Source organism: Dendrobates tinctorius, unplaced genomic scaffold, assembly GCF_039654945.1.
Source record: "Dendrobates tinctorius isolate UK_male_01 unplaced genomic scaffold, ASM3965494v1 ptg000203l, whole genome shotgun sequence".
Taxonomy (NCBI): Eukaryota; Metazoa; Chordata; class Amphibia; order Anura; family Dendrobatidae; genus Dendrobates; species Dendrobates tinctorius.
Genome location: NW_027361870.1, coordinates 22,889,431 through 22,909,636, shown reverse-complemented (window position 1 = coordinate 22,909,636; position 20,206 = coordinate 22,889,431). Strand labels below are relative to the sequence as shown.

Here is a 20,206-nt window from a genome sequence, read left to right as displayed (position 1 = left end):
AAAGATCTCCTCCAACACCTGGATTCTGAGCATCCTAAAAGAAGGCCTGAAAATCCCCTTTATTCGTCAGCCAAAATCCGTGGTCGTCATCACACCTATCAGGAAGATGACCGAAGAACAACTGGCCTTAGAAACAGAAATCCTGAGCCTGATAGACAAGCGGGTACTGTCCGAGGTGCCACGCTTACAGGAAGGAAAGGGGTTTTATTCGCCCCTTTTCCTAATAAAAAAACCGGATCAGTCATTCAGGACAATCATAAATCTCAGACGCCTGAATCTATGGATAAAGAACCCGACCTTCAAGATGGAATCAGTAACTACGGCAGTGAAGCTCCTACATCAAGATTGCTTCATGGCCGTAGTCGATTTAAAGGATGCGTATTACCACATCCCTATCCATCCAGATTACCAGAAATACCTGAGGGTAGCGCTTTATATTCAGGGCACACTAAGGCACTTTCAGTTCAGGGCTCTTCCGTTTGGCATATCCATAGCCCCGAGGGTCTTCACCAAGGTCATAGCGGAAGTGACAGCCTTTCTCCGGATTCACGATACGGTCATAATACCATACCTGGACGATTTTCTTATAGTGGGCAGTTCAGAGGACCACTGTACAGCACAGCTGACTCAGGTGATCAACACCTTGCAAGAGTTAGGGTGGATAGTCAATTTCAAAAAATCAAAATTACAACCCCTAAAGAAACAGACCTTCCTAGGATTTATACTGGACTCAGAAAGGCAAGAGTGTCTGCTCCCAGAGTCCAAGATAGAGAAGGTGCAAAATCTGGCCTTGGCGGGCCGAAACCAACCATGTATGACATTAAGAAAAGCAATGTCCCTGCTAGGTACCCTAACATCCTGTATTCCGGCGGTCAGGTGGGCTCAGTTTCACACCCGGCAACTCCAGAGGGAGATACTAAGAGCACAAAGATCGCTAAGAGGGCGTTTGGAAGGAAAGCTGGAGCTTTCCTTAAAAACCAGAGACTCTCTCAACTGGTGGTTGAACGAGACAAATCTGACCTTAGGAATACCATGGGACAGACAGGCGACAGATATAATTTTAACAGATGCAAGCTCCTCGGGGTGGGGGGCACACCTAAGGGGCCTCATAGGTCAGGGTTCCTGGACACCTCAAGAAAGGAAGGCATCCTCCAACCTGAGAGAACTGTGGGCAGTGGGCAAGGCCCTAAACCACTTCATTCCGCTACTCCAGGGTCAAGATGTACGCATCATGTCAGACAACAAGGTAGCAGTGGCATACATCAACCACCAAGGAGGGACAAGATCACACTCCTTAATGGAAGCAGCAACAAACATTCTGAGCAGGGCAGAGGATCACCTACACTCCGTGACAGCCCTACACATAAAAGGGGCAGAAAACATAGAGGCAGATTTCCTGAGTCGCAATACCCTGAGGCAAGGAGAATGGGCACTAAACCGATCCATTTTTCAAAAGTTAATTCAGCTTTGGGGGGAACCGGTGATAGACCTCTTTGCAAACAAGCACAACAGGCAAACAGAAAGGTTCTGCTCTCTAAACCCAAGGGAAAACCCATGGGCAGTGGACTCATTGCACATCCAGTGGAACTTCAGACTGGCTTACGCGTTCCCCCCAGTAGCTCTGATCCCGACTGTGGTAAGAAAAATCAGAAACGATCAAGCCAGGGTGATTCTAATAGCTCCATTTTGGCCAAAAAGGCCCTGGTTCGCTCTGCTACGGAAGATGTCCCTCTCCGATCCTTGGGTTCTGCCAGAAATCCCGGACCTACTAGTTCAGGGTCCAATATTACACGCTCAGGTCAAAGGATTCCATCTGACGGCGTGGAATTTGAAAGGTTGCTTTTAATAGATAGGGGGTTCTCCCCTGGGCTGGTGGCCACTCTGCAAAAAAGCAGGAAACCGGTGACTACTAACATCTACGGCAGAACATGGGTTAAGTTCCTACAGTTCTTGGGTAAGCCGTTAGGGAAAGAACCTCCGATTAGTGACATCCTAGAGTTCTTACAATCTGGGTTGCAGATGGGGTTAGCAGTAAACACACTTAAGGTTCAGGTGTCGGCACTAGGGGCGCTCTACAATTGCAAACTGGCATCAGATAGGTGGATAGCCAGATTTATTAAATCCTGCCATAGAGCTAGACCTATTCCAATACCTAGAATAGCCCCCTGGGATTTAAACCTGGTGTTAGAAGCCCTTACAAAAGAACCGTATGAGCCATTACATCAGCTACCCCTAAAGTTTTTGACCCTAAAAACGATCCTGTTAGTAGCCCTCACATCAGCTCGCAGGATAAGCGACTTACAGGCTCTCTCAGTAAATCCTCCTTATACGCAAGTCTTTCAGGATAGGATAGTGTTAAGAACAGACCCCAGTTATCTGCCCAAGGTAGTGTCAGATTTCCATCGGGGTCAGGAAATTGTTCTTCCATCCTTTTGCGAAAATCCAAAAAATCTGGGGGAGGAAAAATTCCATAGTCTGGATGTTAAAAGAGCTCTTGTAGAATATATATCTGCCACTAGCCAGTGGAGGAGGTCACAGTCCCTATTCGTAGCTTTTCAGGGTGCCAGGAAAGGCTATGGGGTTTCAAAAGGGACTATTGCTAGATGGATCAGGGAAGCCATTAGTGTAGCCTATTCAGCTAGTGGTATCCCGATTCCTGACGGCATCAAGGCTCATTCCACCAGAGCCGTGGCGACCTCCTGGGCTGAAAAGGCAGAGGTATCAATTGAACAAATTTGTAAGGCCGCTACCTGGGCCTCACCTTCAACCTTCTTTAAGCACTATAGATTAAATCTATCCTCCTCTGCTGACTTAACCTTTGGTAGAAGGGTGCTGCAAGTGGTGGTCCCTCCCTAAGGTGTTTCGAAGTCTCCAAAAATCTCTCATGTGGTGCTGTCATGGGTGAAGGGAAAACCACCATGGTTACTTACCGGTAGCCGGTTTTTCCGGAACCCATGACAGCACCCGTACATTCCCCCCCTTTTTCACTGTATGGTGTGCACAATTAGTAGGGTGTTTTGAGTGTTGTGGTGTTGGATAAACATGTAACTAACCGGGAAGTCCTCTCAATGCTCTGTAACCCAACTGAAGCGGGGGAGAGGTGCCGCCCCTTATGTCTCAGTAGGTTCCTGTCCTGGCGGGGCGGATCCCTCTCTCATGTGGTGCTGTCATGGGTTCCGGAAAAACCGGCTACCGGTAAGTAACCATGGTGGTATTACACCTGTACATGCCACCCAAATACAGTGGCTTTTGGGACGTGAACTTTCGTGAAAAACTTGTGATTTTTTTCCGTTTACACCGCCAAGCCAGCTATCTGCCCCCGAAAAGGGATAATTTTAAAACTGTTTTTACAATTTAAGTAGCCTAAAAAATCTGATACTGCAGAATATTGTTATTTGCCACTGGCTATCATCACTTTTCAACTAGTTAGATAGATTGAGGTAGTGGTGGATATAAACAGAAGAGGGCCCCTATAATAATATTTGTCCCCACTTGCAGTCCAATAACTCAATATAATGTGCAATTCCACCTGCTTTGGAGGTGGCAGTGAGCCCCTTTCCCTCTTGGACCCCTTTGTGGCTGCATAGGTTGCACCAATGTCCACCCTTGGATCGAGGTCACTTGGACATGTTTAAGGCTGTGTTTGCATTAAAGAACTCAAGATGAGGTTCAGTACTCTCCTAGGAGAACTCAATGTGTAATTTTCTGAGAGGCATTGCAGTATTGAGAATTGCATCAAATTTGGTGAATTTGAATGCTAAAAGATTCGCTCATCTCTGTCCGCTGTCTCCAACATCATGTACGCTCTCTATCTGAAATGCAACCTTTCCAAAACTGAACTTCTTCTACTCCTGCCGTCTACCAACCTCCCTAAATCTGAAATTTCACTCTCTGTGGGGGGGCACCATATTAACACCCAGTAAACAGGCGCACTGTCTGGGTGTTATGTTTGACACCAATCTCTCCTTCACCTCCCATATACAATCTCTTGCCCGCTCTTGCCGCTTACACCTAAAGAACATCTCTAGAATCCACCCTTTTCTCACCATGGAAACAACAAAAACCCTCACTGTAGCATTGATCAACTCCCGCCTGGACTACTGTAACGCTCTATTAATTGGCCTTCCCATCACTCAACTGTCCCATCTCCAGTACATCCTTAATGCAGCAGCCAGGGTCATCCATCTAGCTAATCGGTACTCTGACGCTTCCGCTCTTCGCCAGTCATTACACTGGCTGCCCATTCATTATAGGATCCAATCCAAAGTGCTTGTTCTCACCCACAAAGCTCTCCACGTTGCTGCACCCCATCACATCTCCTCCCTCATTTCTGTCTATCGGCCTAGCCAATCTCTGTGCTCTGCAAATGACTTTCGACTAACCTCTGCACTAATCCATACCTCCCACTCTCGACTCCAAGACTTCTCCCGCGCTGCGCCAATCCTCTGGAATGCTCTACCCAAAGAAATTAGGACCAGCCACAACTTGCACAGTTTTAGGCACTCCCTCAAAACACATTTGTTCAGAGCAGCCTATCACGCTCCCTAATCAGTCATTTTATGTATAAGTGTGTGTGAGTAGCCCATTCACTATCTCTGTCTATCCCCCACTCCCTCAAGATGGCTTGGCCATCATTGTAAATACACACTGTTGTGAACACTTTTGACCTAACTTCTAAGTTTGGGCTCCCTCTGGTGGTTGCTGCGGATAATGGAGCTGGTCGGGTTGACAGAAGTCAATCACCTGAAGAGGATGATTGGAGGTCAGGTGTTACAGACTGGGAAGATTTAAGTCAGCAAGCTTCCCTGAGTTATTGCTGGTAATTTGGTTTTCTTCCTGTGCATTTTGAAGTCCGCTTGCCCCCTGCTTGGTACTGCATCGTTCAGATAAGTTGTTTGTTTGCTGGAATCTATTTGCATTTGATCCAGTTTTTGCCTTTCTCTGCTTTCTGCTTTGCTGTGTCGGTTCAGCATTGTTCTCTGCTGGAACCAGTGCTGGACCCCGTTCCATATGCCACAGCTTATGTCAGTCTGTTCAGTATTGCTAGTCCCCTGTTATATCAGTATCTTTTGCTTTGCTTCCAGTTCACACCAGAATGCTGATCTAGTGGGGGAGAGGTCGTGTGGCCTCAGTATTTTTGCATATCAGACGTGTTGGATTTTTCTTAGGATTTTTTGCGTGATTGCAGACAGTACCTTTCCTGTCCTATTCTATCTAGACAGTTTGGGCCCCATCATTTGCTTACTCTATTTTCTGCCTGTGTTTGTGCCTCATCTTGTCTCACCGGCAATATATGTTTGGGGGTTATCTATTCCTTTGGGGTTCTACTCCGGGGCAGTTTAGCTTTCTCCTTTCTTGCTTTAGGCTTAGTTAATTGTTTGGCTGTGCCGAGGCATCTAGGGCATCGTAGGTACGTCCCATGGCTAATTCTAAGTGTGTTGTTAGGTTTTGGGGTCTCCAATCTGCTTAGTTACCAACCTTTCTGGTTTTCTGGTTGCCTAGCTTATTCCCCGGCTATCCTCCTCGGTGACCTAATCATAACAACACACCTGCACTTTGTATCTCCCCCACCTCATTGTAGATTGTAAGCTCTCACGAGCAGGGTCGTCTTGTTTAGCTTTAATCAATGTATTATTGTTAAAGTTGTTACTTTTGACTGTTATGTTTGAAATTGTTAAATTGTAAAGTGCTGCGGAATATGTTGGCGCTATATAAATAAAGATTATTATTATATTATTATCTCTAGTTAGGACCTTTTGTGTTTTTTTCTTCAAAGTTTGCAACATTGGTTTGCCTGAATGCTACTTTTCCTGCATGTTATTCCTCGCCTTATGAATTGGCTGAACTCACAGAGGAATATAAGAGTTTGGGCACCCCTGGTGAAAATTACTGTTATTGTGAACAGTTAAGCCAGTTGAAGATGAAATGATCTGTAAAAGAGCTAAAGTTAAGGAAGACATATTTCCTTTGTATTTTAAGCAAAAAACCTGAAACAAATGTAATGTGAACTGTATTCATCCTCATCAACCATTTACATATAGTAGCATGTAAAAGTTTGGGCACCCCTGGTCAAAATTACTGTTATTGTGAACAATTAAGCAAGATGAAGATTAAATTATCTCTAAAAGAGCTAAAGTTAAGGACACATTATTCTTTGTACTGCTTGGCTACAAAAAGAGTTTACAAACTGTGATACTTGGAAAAGGGGTGACCAAACTTTTGCATTCCTTTTTTTAATTTTTTAAATGTAAAAGATAAAATAGGTTCACCACTGTTCCATGTTTTCGCCATTTGTGGGTAATGGCTCTCACAATGGTTCGCTGGAGTCCCAAAGTGTTAGGAGTCAGATTTCTGCCCTGACTATGCAGGAATCTAGACCCTCACATTCTGCAGTCTCCTGCTCTCTGTCCACTGCAGAGGAGATTGCAGAGGAGATTGCTTTGCAGCAACTCTCTGCGGAGGCTAAGTCCTTCATCCCATCCTCTGAGCATGCTCGTGGGACGATCTCCCATTGGAGTTCAGGAGTCAGGTGCTCAGGTCCTGCTCCTGATTCCTTGATCCAGCTCAGGGTTCTGGAGACTTCCGGAAGGTCCCGTTCGCTATAAAAAGTGCACATGGCGGTTCCGCCATGCGCTAGAATAGTCATACTTGTTGCTGTGTGTTTGTTGATGGATGCATGATCTGGTGAATGACTCATTTGAAACCCCATTCCTATGATATTACGAATGTGTGAGGGAATGAGTTAGCCAGTATTAGCGCCAGCGCGCGATAGCTTCACAGCAACACCTGCTAGCGTCTGACATCGCACCTGCGATTTAGCGGTGTCTCTCTGCGGCACTTTCCTCACCGCGTTGCAGTTGCAGCCTATTTGTGCATTCGCGGTTGCGACGCTTTACACACAAGTAACTACAGTAGGTCTTTGTGGATGTAGTGCCGTTATATTTAACTACTCCATTGACCATTTACCGTTTGTGTGCTGCTGAGTTCCTGTGTGTCTAACAGGCTCAGCACTGTTATATTTATTATTTACAATTAGCAGCTCTGTGACTTCAACAGAGCTTGCCTAGTGCACCTGGGTGATATTTAACCCCGTGCACACTACCGCCTTAGTGCTCTGTCATCACCTAGCTGCGGTTTTTCCATCCACCGCACGGTGGACCCCGAGCGGTGAACACACTTTATTTATAATTTTATTTAGTGTGTTCCACCATTCATAACATTATACTAGCGCCAGGGTCTGGCTAGTGATGGCAGATCAGCAGCAACTCCTGCAGTGTGTGCGGCAGCTCGAGGGCCGCGTGGCCACTCTTGAGAGGGCTCTCTCAGCTGCACAAGCCACTGATGCTGCTGTACAGGCACTCACAGACGCGGTAGGGCGTATGTCCATGTCCGCCCTTGCGCCGACAGTTACTCGCCTCCCGTTGCCCGATAAATACTCTGGTGATAGCGCCTCCTGCAGGGGTTTCATCAGCCAGTGCTCAATCCACCTGGAGCTGCTGGCTGCGCAATTCCCTACAGAACGGGCCAAGGTGGCCTTTATTATTTCCCTACTGTTGGGCAAGGCATTGGAATGGGCTACACTTTTATGGGAGCGTGGTGACCCCGAGATTCGGACCGCTGCCCACTTGCTAACAGCCATCAAGCAAGTCTTCCTCGGTCCACGGGTCACCCACGATACCTCTCTTCAGTTGCTTGCCTTGTCCCAGGGATCCCTCTTGTTTAGCCAGTACGCCATCCGTTTTTGGACACTGGCGTCCTAGCTGAAGTGGTCCGATAAGGCACTTATCCCTGTTTTTTGGAGAGGTTTAGCGGAGCACGTAAAGGATGCTCTCTCTACTAGAGAGATCCCTACTACTCTGGAGGAGTTAATTTCCATCTCTTCCCGTATTGACCTCCATTTTTCGGAGCGCGGTATGGAGCGTGCTCACTCCAAACGGATAGGTACTCCGGCTCCCAACTTTTTTGAGTCTCTGGAGCTGCCCGAGCCAGAGGTTCTACCACCAGAGTCCATGGAGGTGTCTCACGCCATTTTTGTCACACGCCCGGCTCAAGAGTCCATGTGCGGTTGTCACCATCTACACGCTGCTTCCCAGGAAGACAGCACTCCGCAATGGTCTGACTGTGAGTCGGTCGGCGAGACCTTTACCCCTCCTCGCTTATGGGCTAAGATTCTCGCGTGGGCACACGCGTCCAATGCGGACGGCCATCGTGGCTATATGCAGACCACGAAGTCTCTGGCCGGATCGTATTGGTGGCTGCACAGGGCTCGGGACGTAAAAAAATTTATTCGGGCATGCACCTCATGTGCTCGGGATAGCCTTCCCAGATGGAGCGTGGCGACGGCCGTCGATACACGGCGGCATTCCCCTGAAACTCCCGCTCCCATTATCTCCCGGGTGTCCCTCCTGAAACCTGGCGACCTGGCCTCCGCTGATACCTTCCGTGTGTCCCGGTTTTCTGTTTCACCTACCAGGACATCAGGCTCGCCTTTGGATGAGTCTGAGGCCTGTGCCACTGTCGGGCACAGGCTGGTGGATCGGAGGGTTCAGGGGGGGGCCCTAGGAGGGGGGGTAATGTTAGGAGTCAGATTTCTGCCCTGACTATGCAGGAATCTAGACCCTCACATTCTGCAGTCTCCTGCTCTCTGTCCACTGCAGAGGAGATTGCAGAGGAGATTGCTTTGCAGCAACTCTCTCTGGAGGCTAAGTCCTTCATCCCATCCTCTGAGCATGCTCGTGGGACGATCTCCCATTGGAGTTCAGGAGTCAGGTGCTCAGGTCCTGCTCCTGATTCCATTGGTCCAGCTCAGGGTTCTGGAGACTTCTGGAAGGTCCCGTTCACTATAGAAAGTGCGCATGGCGGTTCCGCCATGCGCTAGTATAGTCATACTTGCTGCTTTTTGTTTGTTGATGGATGCATGATCTGGTGAATGACTCATTTGAAACCCCATTCCTATGATATTACGAATGTGTGAGGGAATGAGTTAGCCAGTATTAGCGCCAGCGCGCCATAGCTTCACAGCAACACCTGCTAGCGTCTGACATCACGCCTACGATTTAGCGGTGTCTCTCTGCGACACTTTCCTCGACGTGCTGCAGTTGAAGCCTATTTGTGCGTTCGCAGTTGCGACACTTTACACACAAGTAACTACGGTAGGTCTTTGTGGATGTAGTGCCGTTATATTTAACTACTCCATTGACCATTTATGTTTGTGTGCTGCTGAGTTACTGTGTGTCTAACAGGCTCAGCACTGTAAGGCCATGTGCACACGCCGCGGTTTTGCTGCGGTTTTGGCCCTGCAGAACTGCAGCAGTTCCGCAGACATGGTACAGTACCATGTTAGCCTATGGGTTTTCAAAACCGCAGTGCTCACGCTGCGGTTTTTTACTTGCCGAAAAGCTGCGTTTTTTTTTCCACAGCATGTCAATTGTTTCTGCGGATTCTGCTGCGGTTTCACACCTTTCACATAGTAGAGGTGTGAAACCGCAGGCCAAACCGCAGCAAAACCGCAGGTAACTTTACCTGCGGTTTTACCTGCGGTTCCGCGGGAAAAAACCCGCAGGTGAATCTGCAGTGTGTGAACATACCCTTATATTTATTATTTACAATTAGCAGCTCTGTGACTTCAACAGAGCTTGCGTAGTGCACCTGGGTGATATTTAACCCCGTGCACACTACCGCCTTAGTGCTCTGTCATCACCTAGCTGCGGTTTTTCCATCCACCGCACGGTGGACCCCGAGCGGTGAACACACTTTATTTATATTTTTATTTAGTGTGTTCCACCATTCATAACACAAAGCTTGAGAAATGGCTCAATTACTTTGTTTCTCATTTGTTCCGTAATTTCTTTGTATCTCGGCATGATGTCTAGCTTTTTAGGGTCTTTTAGTCTACTTCATTTTGTCAGGCAAGTCCTATTTCTTGATTAAGAACAGGTGTGGCAGTAATCAGGCCTTCGTGTGGCTAGGGAATTTTAACTCAGCTTCCTGAATATGTGATAAACCACAGTTAAAGAGAACCTGTCACCCCCTCCAGGCGCATTTTTGAAAGTCTGGCACCTGCGCGGTACCGTATGTTAGGGGGCATGCGCAGTTTGCGCTACTCGACATGACCAGGCTGTCAGATAACATCTTGGCCTTTGATCTCGCGCGGCCTGAGATCCCACCCTGCAGTCGTTTATGATTTATCCACACTGTGGGGCTGGGATTTTCGGGCATGCGCAGTGGTGATCTGCGGCGCTCCACCTCTCGGAAATCACTCCGCCTCCTTCTTCCTACATTGCTTCATCAGCCTTGTAATCGTCTGCCCGAGAATCTCAGCCCCGCTGTGTGGATAAATCATAAACATAAACATCTAAAATCATAAACTACTGCGGGGCGGGATCTCAGGCTGCGCGAGATCAAAGGCCAAGATGTTATCTGACAGCCTGGTCACGTCAGGCAGCGCAAACTGCGCATGCCCCCTAACATACAGTACAGCACAGCCGCCAGACTTTCAAAAGCAAACTAAGGAGGCGGTGCCAGGTCTGAGAGGAAGGATGGATGAGAGGCGTCTGGCAGAGGAGGAAAGTCCGGCCCACCTGACAAATTTCAGGTATTTTGGAACAACTTTATAAACAATTATTTCTGCGGTGGAACAGAGGCTAAGGAAAAGAGCCACCTTGACAGAATGCAGGATTAGTGCTGCACAAGGTGGCTCTTTTACTTAAAAACGCCTGGAGGGGGTGACAGGTGCCCTTTAATTTATGTTTTAAGGGGAAGGCAAACACAATTTCACACAGGTCCCTGTAGGTTTGGATTTTTTTTTCCCTTAATAATAAAGATCTTCATTTAAAAACTGCATTTTGTGATTATTTGTGTTATCTTTGTCTAATATTTAAATTTATTTGGTGATCTGAAACATTTAAATGTGACAAACATGGGAAAGCATAGGAAATCAGGAAGGGGGCAAAGACTTTTTCACACAACTGTATATTAGCTTACAGCAGACTGTGGCTCCTATTGTTAGATAAATGTGATTTCTACATATTTGCACCTCTAATAAAGTTTATCATTGACTGTTGTTTTTTTTTTCATATGACAGCATTACCTGTATGCACGTTATACTAAATACAAGATTACTGAAGAAAAATATTGTTACGGCTCTTGACATCATGCGATCTGGAATTTACAGCTAAATTATGCACAAAAGCCATTCCTCAAGTTTATCTACATTCCTTTTAATATCGCTCTCCTGAGGGCAAGCATTGTATGCTCCGTCTTCTAAGGAAGCGTGTCTGTGCTTGTGTTTGGAAGCAGCCAAACCTGGAGTCTTGCAGCTATAGGTAGTTCTGAGAATAAAGAGAACGACTCCGGAAACCACAGCATGAGAAAAGATATGTGTGCAGACAAAAAGCAGCGAAAAAAACAGTAAAATAATGAATCTTAGTTTTAACCAAAGGGTCTTTAACCAGATTTCACAATAGGATCAGCATTTAATATTAAAAGGTTATTCCCAAAATAATAAATTATCCATAGGAAAGGGGACTGCTTGCTGTCTGCTGAGTATCTGACTGCTGGGACCAATGGTATTTCCTGGAAGGGGTCTCTGAAGCCCCATACTGAGTTGGAGCGCATACTCGTCTTCTGCTCCATTAATTGTCTATAGGTCTCCCAGAGAAAGCTGAGAGCTGTACTTGGCAGTCCCACTGACAATGAATGGAGCAGAGGCCGAGCATGCACCCCTCCGCGTCACTCCAATGCCACAACCTTGGAATGGCTCAATGTACCAGCAGTTGAACCCCCAGGATCTGCTATCACATAGATATTGGACAACTTGTTTTTGATTGGAAAAACAATGAAATAACTTTCTTATTACATGTAAGAGGTACGCGATCGCCGACACTACATAAAATACGTTTTAAGGGGGCTTGTCATAATTTCTTCTCTATTATGACTTTAATTGAAAAGCAGGAATAATGTTTCCAATGTGATTTCATTCTCCTGGGAATTAGCAATACATCCGGATCTATATTCTCCCTTCTGGGAAAGCAGTGATCTTCTCCATGAACATATGTGGCTGCTTGGGAATGAGCACAAGTATTAAATCCGCAAACACAGACAGGAAGTTTGAGTATTTATTTCACTTGTTCATAGGAAACACTTCCTTGTATTTTTGTGTCCATGGATTACTGCCTGCCTAACAGACATGAAATAAGTAATTATTAGCCTTTTCTGAAAGAAGAGGGCTCTTTAGGAACCCATTTTTTGGGGGGTTTACATAATACTAGTAGTAATAAGGACCTTATAAGGTGTAGCCTGTAATAGACTCAAAGGCCATATTGAGGCCCTATATTGGGGAGATGGGACTCTATAAGCCTGGCCTGCTGTGATTGCTGTCAAGAGAGGCACAAGTCAAACTGTTAAAATGGAGTCTCCAGGACAAGTATGACCAATCTGGTTGGAGGCAAAACTGTTATGGATCACCTAGCTCAGAGGTTAGCATTGTAGCCTTACAGCACTGGGGTCCTGGTTTTAAATCCCACTATTGACAACATCTGCAAGGCGTTTGTATGTTCTCCCTGTGTTTTGTGGATTTCCTTGGGGTTGGGGTACTCTGGTTTCCTCCCACACTCTAAAGATATAGGGAATTTAGATTGTGAGCCCCAATGTGGACAGTGATGAGGATGTCTGGAAAGTGCTGGATATGTTGTGCTATGTAAGGAAGCTTAAAGGGAACCTGTCAGTAGTTTTGCCCCCGGTCCGATCTGAAAGATAAGAAAAATAAGTTTTATTATACACACCCGATGCAGTCCGGTCCGATGGGTGTCTCAGGTCCAGGTCCGGTGCATCCCATCTTCTTACGATGCCTCTCTCCTGTTGCTTCATCACTCCCCGGCATCACACTCCTGCGCAGGCATACTTATCTGCCCTGTTGAGGGCAGAGTAAGGTACTGCAATGTGCAGGTGCTGGGTCTCTCTGACATTTCCAGGCGCCTGCGCATTGCAGTAGTTTGGTCTGCCCTCAACAGGGCAAATAAGTACTGGGGAGCGATGAAGCAACAGGAGGGTGGCATTGCAAGAAGATGGGAGGCGCCGGACCAGGACATGTGACACCCAGTGGACAGGACTGCACCGGACCGCCCCCGGGTGTGTATAATAAAACTTTTTTTTCTTATCTTTCAGGTCGGACCAGGGGCTTATCTACTGCATTATAGGCAGGTTCGCTTTAATAAATAAATTGGTGCTTTATGGACGTTGCTGATTTTCTTGATACTAGTTGTAACTTCAGTACTTTATCAACATTGGGCCTAATAAAGTAACGATTGTAACCCTAGATGACATAAACTAGACTACTCATTGCTTAACATACTGGGAAACATGGTCATCTCCGATTGACCATCTTGACCGCTCTAGTCAGGCAGGCTGTAGTGTGTCCACAATCACTGATAATACTTTGCATTTAGATTTTCAGTAGATGTTATTTTAGGTTCATAAGCATGGAAATTATGAGGCTGCCTTACAATCTGAGGAGTATCTCTATGCAACTTGTCTTGACACTAATCCTAAACTCATATTTAGACATTTAGTGGCAACCCCTTGGGCTGGAAAGTCACCCTGACAATACTTTTGCTGCAACCTCTAATATTACATGATTGTACATGCACATATGTGGCGCCCCTGAGGGTTCAGTCGCCACAGAGGTACTGCACCTCCTCCTGAGGTGTGGTACCCCACTATCCAAGTAAGGTGGAGACACCTGACCACACTCCACACCTGCATCCAGCACAAACACTAGTAGTGTAGCAGAGCACCCTTCATGGCTCCCTGCTTGGAACACGAAGTGTGCTGGGAGGTGGGTGGAGCTTAGACTGCACAAGAGAGCGGGGGAATGTTAGGAAAGGGTTGGTGAGTGAGAGAAGATCCCCAGAGAGGGATGGAGTGAAAGCAAGTGCTGCAGCAGACTCCTGTGATCTGGAGCTGCTGGCATGGGAAAGAGCAAGAGAAAGCCTAATTCTTCAGAAGGAAAATAGTTTAGTATGGATCGTGGGGAGAAGAGAACTGAGGACAAGGGTGAGAGCAGAGCCCTTCCTTAAAGTTAAAGTGCATGGTCTGGAGTCCAGTCTCCGAGGTTGTATGGATACTGATGTTCCTGCAGCAGAAACCAGAGGAATAGAATTTGTCATCACTTTTTTCCCACCTAAGACTCGGGGGCACAATAGCAATGTGTGTGAGCCAGGACCTGGGAGTAGGGGTCCCCGAAGCGAGCTACAGCTGTCTGCCGTATGAGTGAAGTTCCAAGTAATATCTGGAAGGAGGAACTTGAGTTTAATACACAACTACAAGTACAAGTTTGAGCGCTAGTGAGGAGACATTCAGAGAAGGCACATGTTGGAGGAGTGCTGGAAAGGTGTACTTCACCTTGCCTGGGAGTTGGCTGAGCCCCTGACCTGGAGGACACGGCACCGAAGCGGGCATCTGTGTGCACCAGACTGTGAGTAAAGCCTTGGAACTACATGCCCTTGTGTCCTTCACTTATTCCTGCGCCTTGCACCTGGCTCTGCTACATCTACTTCTCCACACTATCTCCCCTTTTTACAACCTCATCTACACTGCCCTGGGACTGTGGCTACACCTGTGGGAAGCTTCAACATCATTGCTGCACCACACCATCTGTCCCAGAGATGCAACCCTGCAGCGCTGGTCAAACTGACCAGAAACCACAGGTGGCATCACGAGTCATCACAATAACTTTATCCCCATCGCTCTACCCCTTTTACATTGACTGCCTGAGGCCACGGACCGGGTCACTGCCACTGTGACATCTCCCATTGAAATCAACGGGCCCAGTACCGAGTACCCCACTGCCTCTGGGGGCGAGTCACATATGTCCTTGGTGATCAATGAAAAATCTGTAGAAGCAAGACATTTTTAGGGACAGGTAATGAAGTTATTACCAGCTTGTAAGGATGACTTTTCAGGAAATATAAACTTTTACCATAGCAAAAACTACATACTTCTGATGCCTGTCATACCATGGTCTTATGGAGTGTACATGGCTAGTAGTGGGGTCTCATAAAAGTGCTATATCATTAAAACCAAATTTTTTCATTAAACTCAAAAAGGTATATAAGGGTATATTAGAAAATGGTCAATTCTAGATATATTGGGTTGGAGTAGAAAGGACATGCACAACACTTCACAAGACATGATGAAAGTATTGGATTCAATGTATTGATAACTGGATATTTAGTTCTAGGTTTATGGATGTCCAAATCTTATCTCTGTGTTCTGTTTGACTGACGCTGGGTCCCTCCTAGAATCCGAATATGTGTCTATGAGCAGGATCATAGATCGTGTAAGGACACATTTTGTTGTGCACCAGTAAGCATTATTCTTATGTCTTCTTCTAAGAAAGTTTTTACGAGGCAATGAATTACCAGGTTTGGACTAGTATTCTCACATTCTTAAGGTTCACAGCTCGATCAGCTGTTCAAAACTTGTTTTAATAAATGCAAGATAGACCCCCGGCCCACTCATCTCAGTAGACGTCCATGCCATCCACTATTTGCTTACAGCACAACTGCAGTTTCCGGTACAAATGCCCCAATAGGGTATATAAAAATATCTGACAGTACACAATGTGTCATGCTCGTGTCATCAATGCTACTCCATAAATCCCAGCTTCCACAGAAATTTTTCTTTAGTTGAGTAATAAGGTAAGCAGCACATACAAGGTCCTGACTTGGAAATAAGATATTGTTGGGTAATACAAGATTTAATGTTTATAATCATGTCTACATTTCCTATCCGTGTAATTATGATAAAGGAGCAGCTATAGCCTGTTTTATAGATATATCTCAGTCAATGAAGAAAAGCACTTAAATGGGAGCCTCAGTCCACAATAATTTCACTGACTACCTGAAAAGTGGAAGCATAAAATTACAAATATACCCGTATGCTATAACTACAACACTACGGTATGTATCCCACCACTCTTTTCTTAATACTGTATATATAACAGGGTATATATAGAATAGTAAAAATGGAAATGTTTCCATCGATGGTATATGCAATTACTTAGTGATCACTGGTGGTCTGACTTGTCGGACTAAACCTGAGAGTTTTGGCTTCCAGTCACCTATGTAAAATTAATGAGTTATCCTTAGAGCAGGGGCATGTAGGGAAGGTGACCTGACGGATGGACGGACTAGTCAGAGTGAAGAAGGAAAGGTTTGCACAGTGTAGGTAGGTGTCAGTTATTACAGTGGGGAAACAGCTAGGAAAGTGTAGTGGACGTGCAGTACCTTGGGATGACCATTAGATGGCAGGGAGGAGTGTGAGCAAAGGACTTGACATCAGCTTAGGGCTTTAGAAACCGTTGGTCATGGGGGGCGGGGTTACAGTGACAGGGGACCGGGAGAGCTATAAATACTGAGAGAGGCTTCCAGAAGGTTCCAGTCCCCAGGGGGAGCTCCAGTGACAGGAGGACTGCGACAGTCTGTGCGCTGTGAGGAGAAACTAAACCAGGGGGACTGAGGAGAGAGAACGTCAGGGGGGTGGTCCTGACAGGAAGGACCGCAGAAGGGACGAGGCACTGGGTGTGAGACACCATATTTGACACGACGACTGATCAGTGGAAGCGCTGTTGGTTTACGGGCCTAAGGCGGCCACAGTGATGGACCTGTCAGGAGCGTCGGCGAGTGAAGAGGGGACGGTGTACGCACACGCGTCCCCAGTACAGAGTGAGCGGCCCTGGAAACAGAGGGCCGTGAGGGAAAGAAAGTGCGGTGTGCTCTGAGGCCGTCAGACGGACGGCAAGTGAAATAAACTTGGACCTGTTGCACCCAGAATCTGCCTCCATCTTGTCTCTGTTTCGTCTCTGCGCGGTAAGAAGAGGGACCATCCCCCGGCTTGCCCCCACCGAACCTACAGGCACACGACCGTAAATTCCCTCATCTGAGAGAATCGGGTCAATTATGTAAATATCACTTTCATCAAACTCGAATTAGCGTTTGATCAGATTGTGATCATAGTAAGATCTGATTTTCTCGAATTAGAAGATGGAGAAAATCATGTCTTCATCTTCTCCAAGCTGTCAGACTGCACAGATAGGACTCTTTTTCCATATTCCTGCTCCATGGACTCATTGACTTGGATGGATGACTGTGATGTGAATATAGGACCAAACTCAGACATGCTGCAATTTTTTCCTTGGACAGTATCTGTCCAAGAAAAAGATCGGACATGTGCATAGCCCAATGGACTAACATTGGTCTGAGTGTGATCCGATACTTTGTCAGATTGCACTCGTACAGACAATACGATCATCTGCACCTGCCCATCAATAGTCTAGTCCTGCACACCCCCTTTAGCTTCTAAATGGGAATGCTTCTATAAAAAGGAAAAATAGTAAGGGTCACCGAGACATTACTGTGCATCAGTGGGGGTCTAACGATCATACAATGATGGTATATTCTGGTGATATTCTACAACTTGCACAGATTGGAAAATCCATGTAAATGAGCTGCCCTACGTACTGTATGAATGAGTAATAATTTGATCATTTCTGTAATGATGATATGATGTAGTCACTGCTCCATAGAAACTACTATTCAATGTAGTCAAAAGATACCCCTTTCTCGCACCCTCTGCCAGCCGTCAGAACTTACCCATCTAACATTTATCACTTTTTCCATTATTGACTGGAATAACCCTTTAGATTAGGCATTCAACTCAGTCTAAACATTACCTAAAAATACTTCCTCCTATATTAATTTCAGAGGAAATTAGTAAATAGTAAAACCAAATACAGAAATAAATGCTAAACAAGACGTATAGATAGAATTAAATAAAAGAAGCAGTAACAAATACATATAAATTACCACCGCGACATGTCAAGCAGCGGCGACCATAGATTACAATCCTAAGGCACCACTGACAATAAGTACCGCAAGTGATATATTTGTATATAAGGTGACCCTCTCACCTTAATACTAGTTCTTTATACCTTGCAGACATTGATTCCGGTATTGTATGATTAGGGTTATGTATAAAGTGGTCTCACCTTGGTTGCCCGTGTTCTGTACGGTGCCCTTCTGTGTCCACCTGAATTCCAAAGAGAACAGGCACAAAACACTTCAGGTAAGCAGCAATAATCTCCACCCAACTGTGACGAGGACAAAAAGAGCGAAGGGGGCAGGTTATGAGCTGAAGAAGTGCCCTCCAATGTCCCGCCCAACTTTTCTGGCAAAAGCAAGCATTTCTGTATCTGCAGGTAACAGCATGTCAAAGATGAGACTCGCAGCTTTACCGATACAGCAGACTATGAATTCTTTGACCGCCTTGATATATTTATCTGCTTTGGTTTAAGCACTAATCGCGAATAGTTGTGAACATTTCACAAATTCCTTCCTAGCATTAAACCAATGCCAAGCTTTTAGGAGGCACAAACAATGTTGTGTGTGACTTACTAAGAGAACAAAGCTGTATCCTGAAGGCAAAGGATTTACAGATCGGACTTTAGCACCTGCGGGCTGCGTCCCTTTGTGTATTTAACTCTTTCCCCTGGTACGTCATCACAATGCAGCTCTCACTGCCTGCTGGAATTACTTTCATTTCGTTAAAGGGAAGCCATCATTAGAAAATGACCTAGATTTTTTGTGTTAAATATGTATTTTAAAAATGTTTTCATTGTATTTTTTTCACGTCACAATTTGTATAAAAATATATGATATAAATCGTTTAGTTTTCACACTGGCCACTGAGTTTTTTTCTTAGACACTAATTTCTTGTTGTTTTAGGAAACAACACATGCACATAGCCACAATGGTCAGACACTGAATGTATCCTTTGCATTGAAGCATATAATGATTGTGTGCAATGTCACTATGAAGAGAGGGGAGCAGGTTCAGTTATTACATTGCCTAATGGGATTTTTGGATCTTGTGTTATCAGCTATGTATAGAGGAGTTTCCTGTCATTGTAATCCTTGCAATAAGGAGCTTTGCTTAAAACTCTTCCTGAACGGGACAGGAAATACACGGTGGGTCAAATGTCATTAGACCATTTAAAAATGGAATAACTCTTTTATGTATTAAAAATTCACATTTATTCTTTTATAAACAATAAAGGTACTTCTTGGAAATTATTTTTAATTAGTTTTGTAGCTTATGTCCATAAGGCTGGATGAACGTAGAGGTCACTTCAATTCATAATTTGGCAAAATTATCCTAATTCCAAAAATTTGCCTTACGAGTTACGAGCGTGTTGTGTCTCATTCTCAAAGGAAAAAGGACCAAGAACTATTTCTCCACTTACGCCACACCAGATCGTTACTTTTACAGGTTGCAACACCTACTGACAGAGTATTCTTGGGTTTTCTCTCAACAAAATAGCATATTTTGTTTATTAACAAACCCATTTAGTTGAAAGTAGACCTCATCACCTGCAATGAGATTGTTAATGAAATTATCTCTTTGCCCTGCAAAATCTTGGATCTGGGCGGCATACACTAATTGTGCGCGATAATCTGCTGGCTTCAATTCCTCACTACTACCTATATTTTATCTGGGAATAAATTCAGCATGCTTTGAATCCTCTGCAGTGAGCTTCGGGATATGTCCAGCTGCTGGGATCGCCTTTGGGTTGGTGTTGAAAATAACAAATGTAACACAATTGACTGTTTATATTGTAGATAAAATTGGATTACCTTAAGGGTATGTGCACACGTTGCGGATCCGCTGAGGATTTGGGCTTGCGGATCTGCAGCAGATTCTGCGGTGTACAGTACCATTAAAGTCAATGAAAAATGAAAAACGCTGTGCAGATGCTGCGGATTTTTCCACGCAGATTAGCTGCGGATTGAAATCCGCAGCATGTCAATTCTTTGGGCGGAATCCGCAGCGGTTTGACACCTGCTCCATTATAGAAATCCGCAGGTGTCAAAGCGCAGGGGAAATCCGCACAAACTCTACACCAAATCCGCAGTTAAATCTGCAGGTAAAACGCAGATCCTTTTACCTGCGGATTTAGCCAAATCCGCACGGAAAAATCCGCAGGGCAATCCGCACTGTGCGCACATACCCTTACTCGTTGCCCTGCAGTGAATTTCTCCATAATTATTTTCCAAAAATTACCTATAAATAATCTAAAAAAATAAATTTGAACAAATTGGTAGCAAAAAGTTTGGTGGGCACTGTACTGATTAAGGAGAGTGCCCCTGACT

At 45.4% G+C, this 20,206-nt stretch overlaps 1 protein-coding gene across 1 annotated transcript in view; it reads right to left on the bottom strand.

Moving 5' to 3' along the window:
* The window catches only part of FERMT1 (FERM domain containing kindlin 1), a 98,114-nt gene extending 79,937 nt beyond the window's left edge, over nt 1-18,177 (bottom strand). Inside the window, exon 1 of the mRNA XM_073553872.1 lies at nt 18,047-18,177. The gene's annotated coding sequence lies outside the window, so the exon portion shown is untranslated. The remainder of the gene's footprint in view (nt 1-18,046) is intronic.
* Between the last annotated feature and the right edge of the window lie 2,029 nt (nt 18,178-20,206).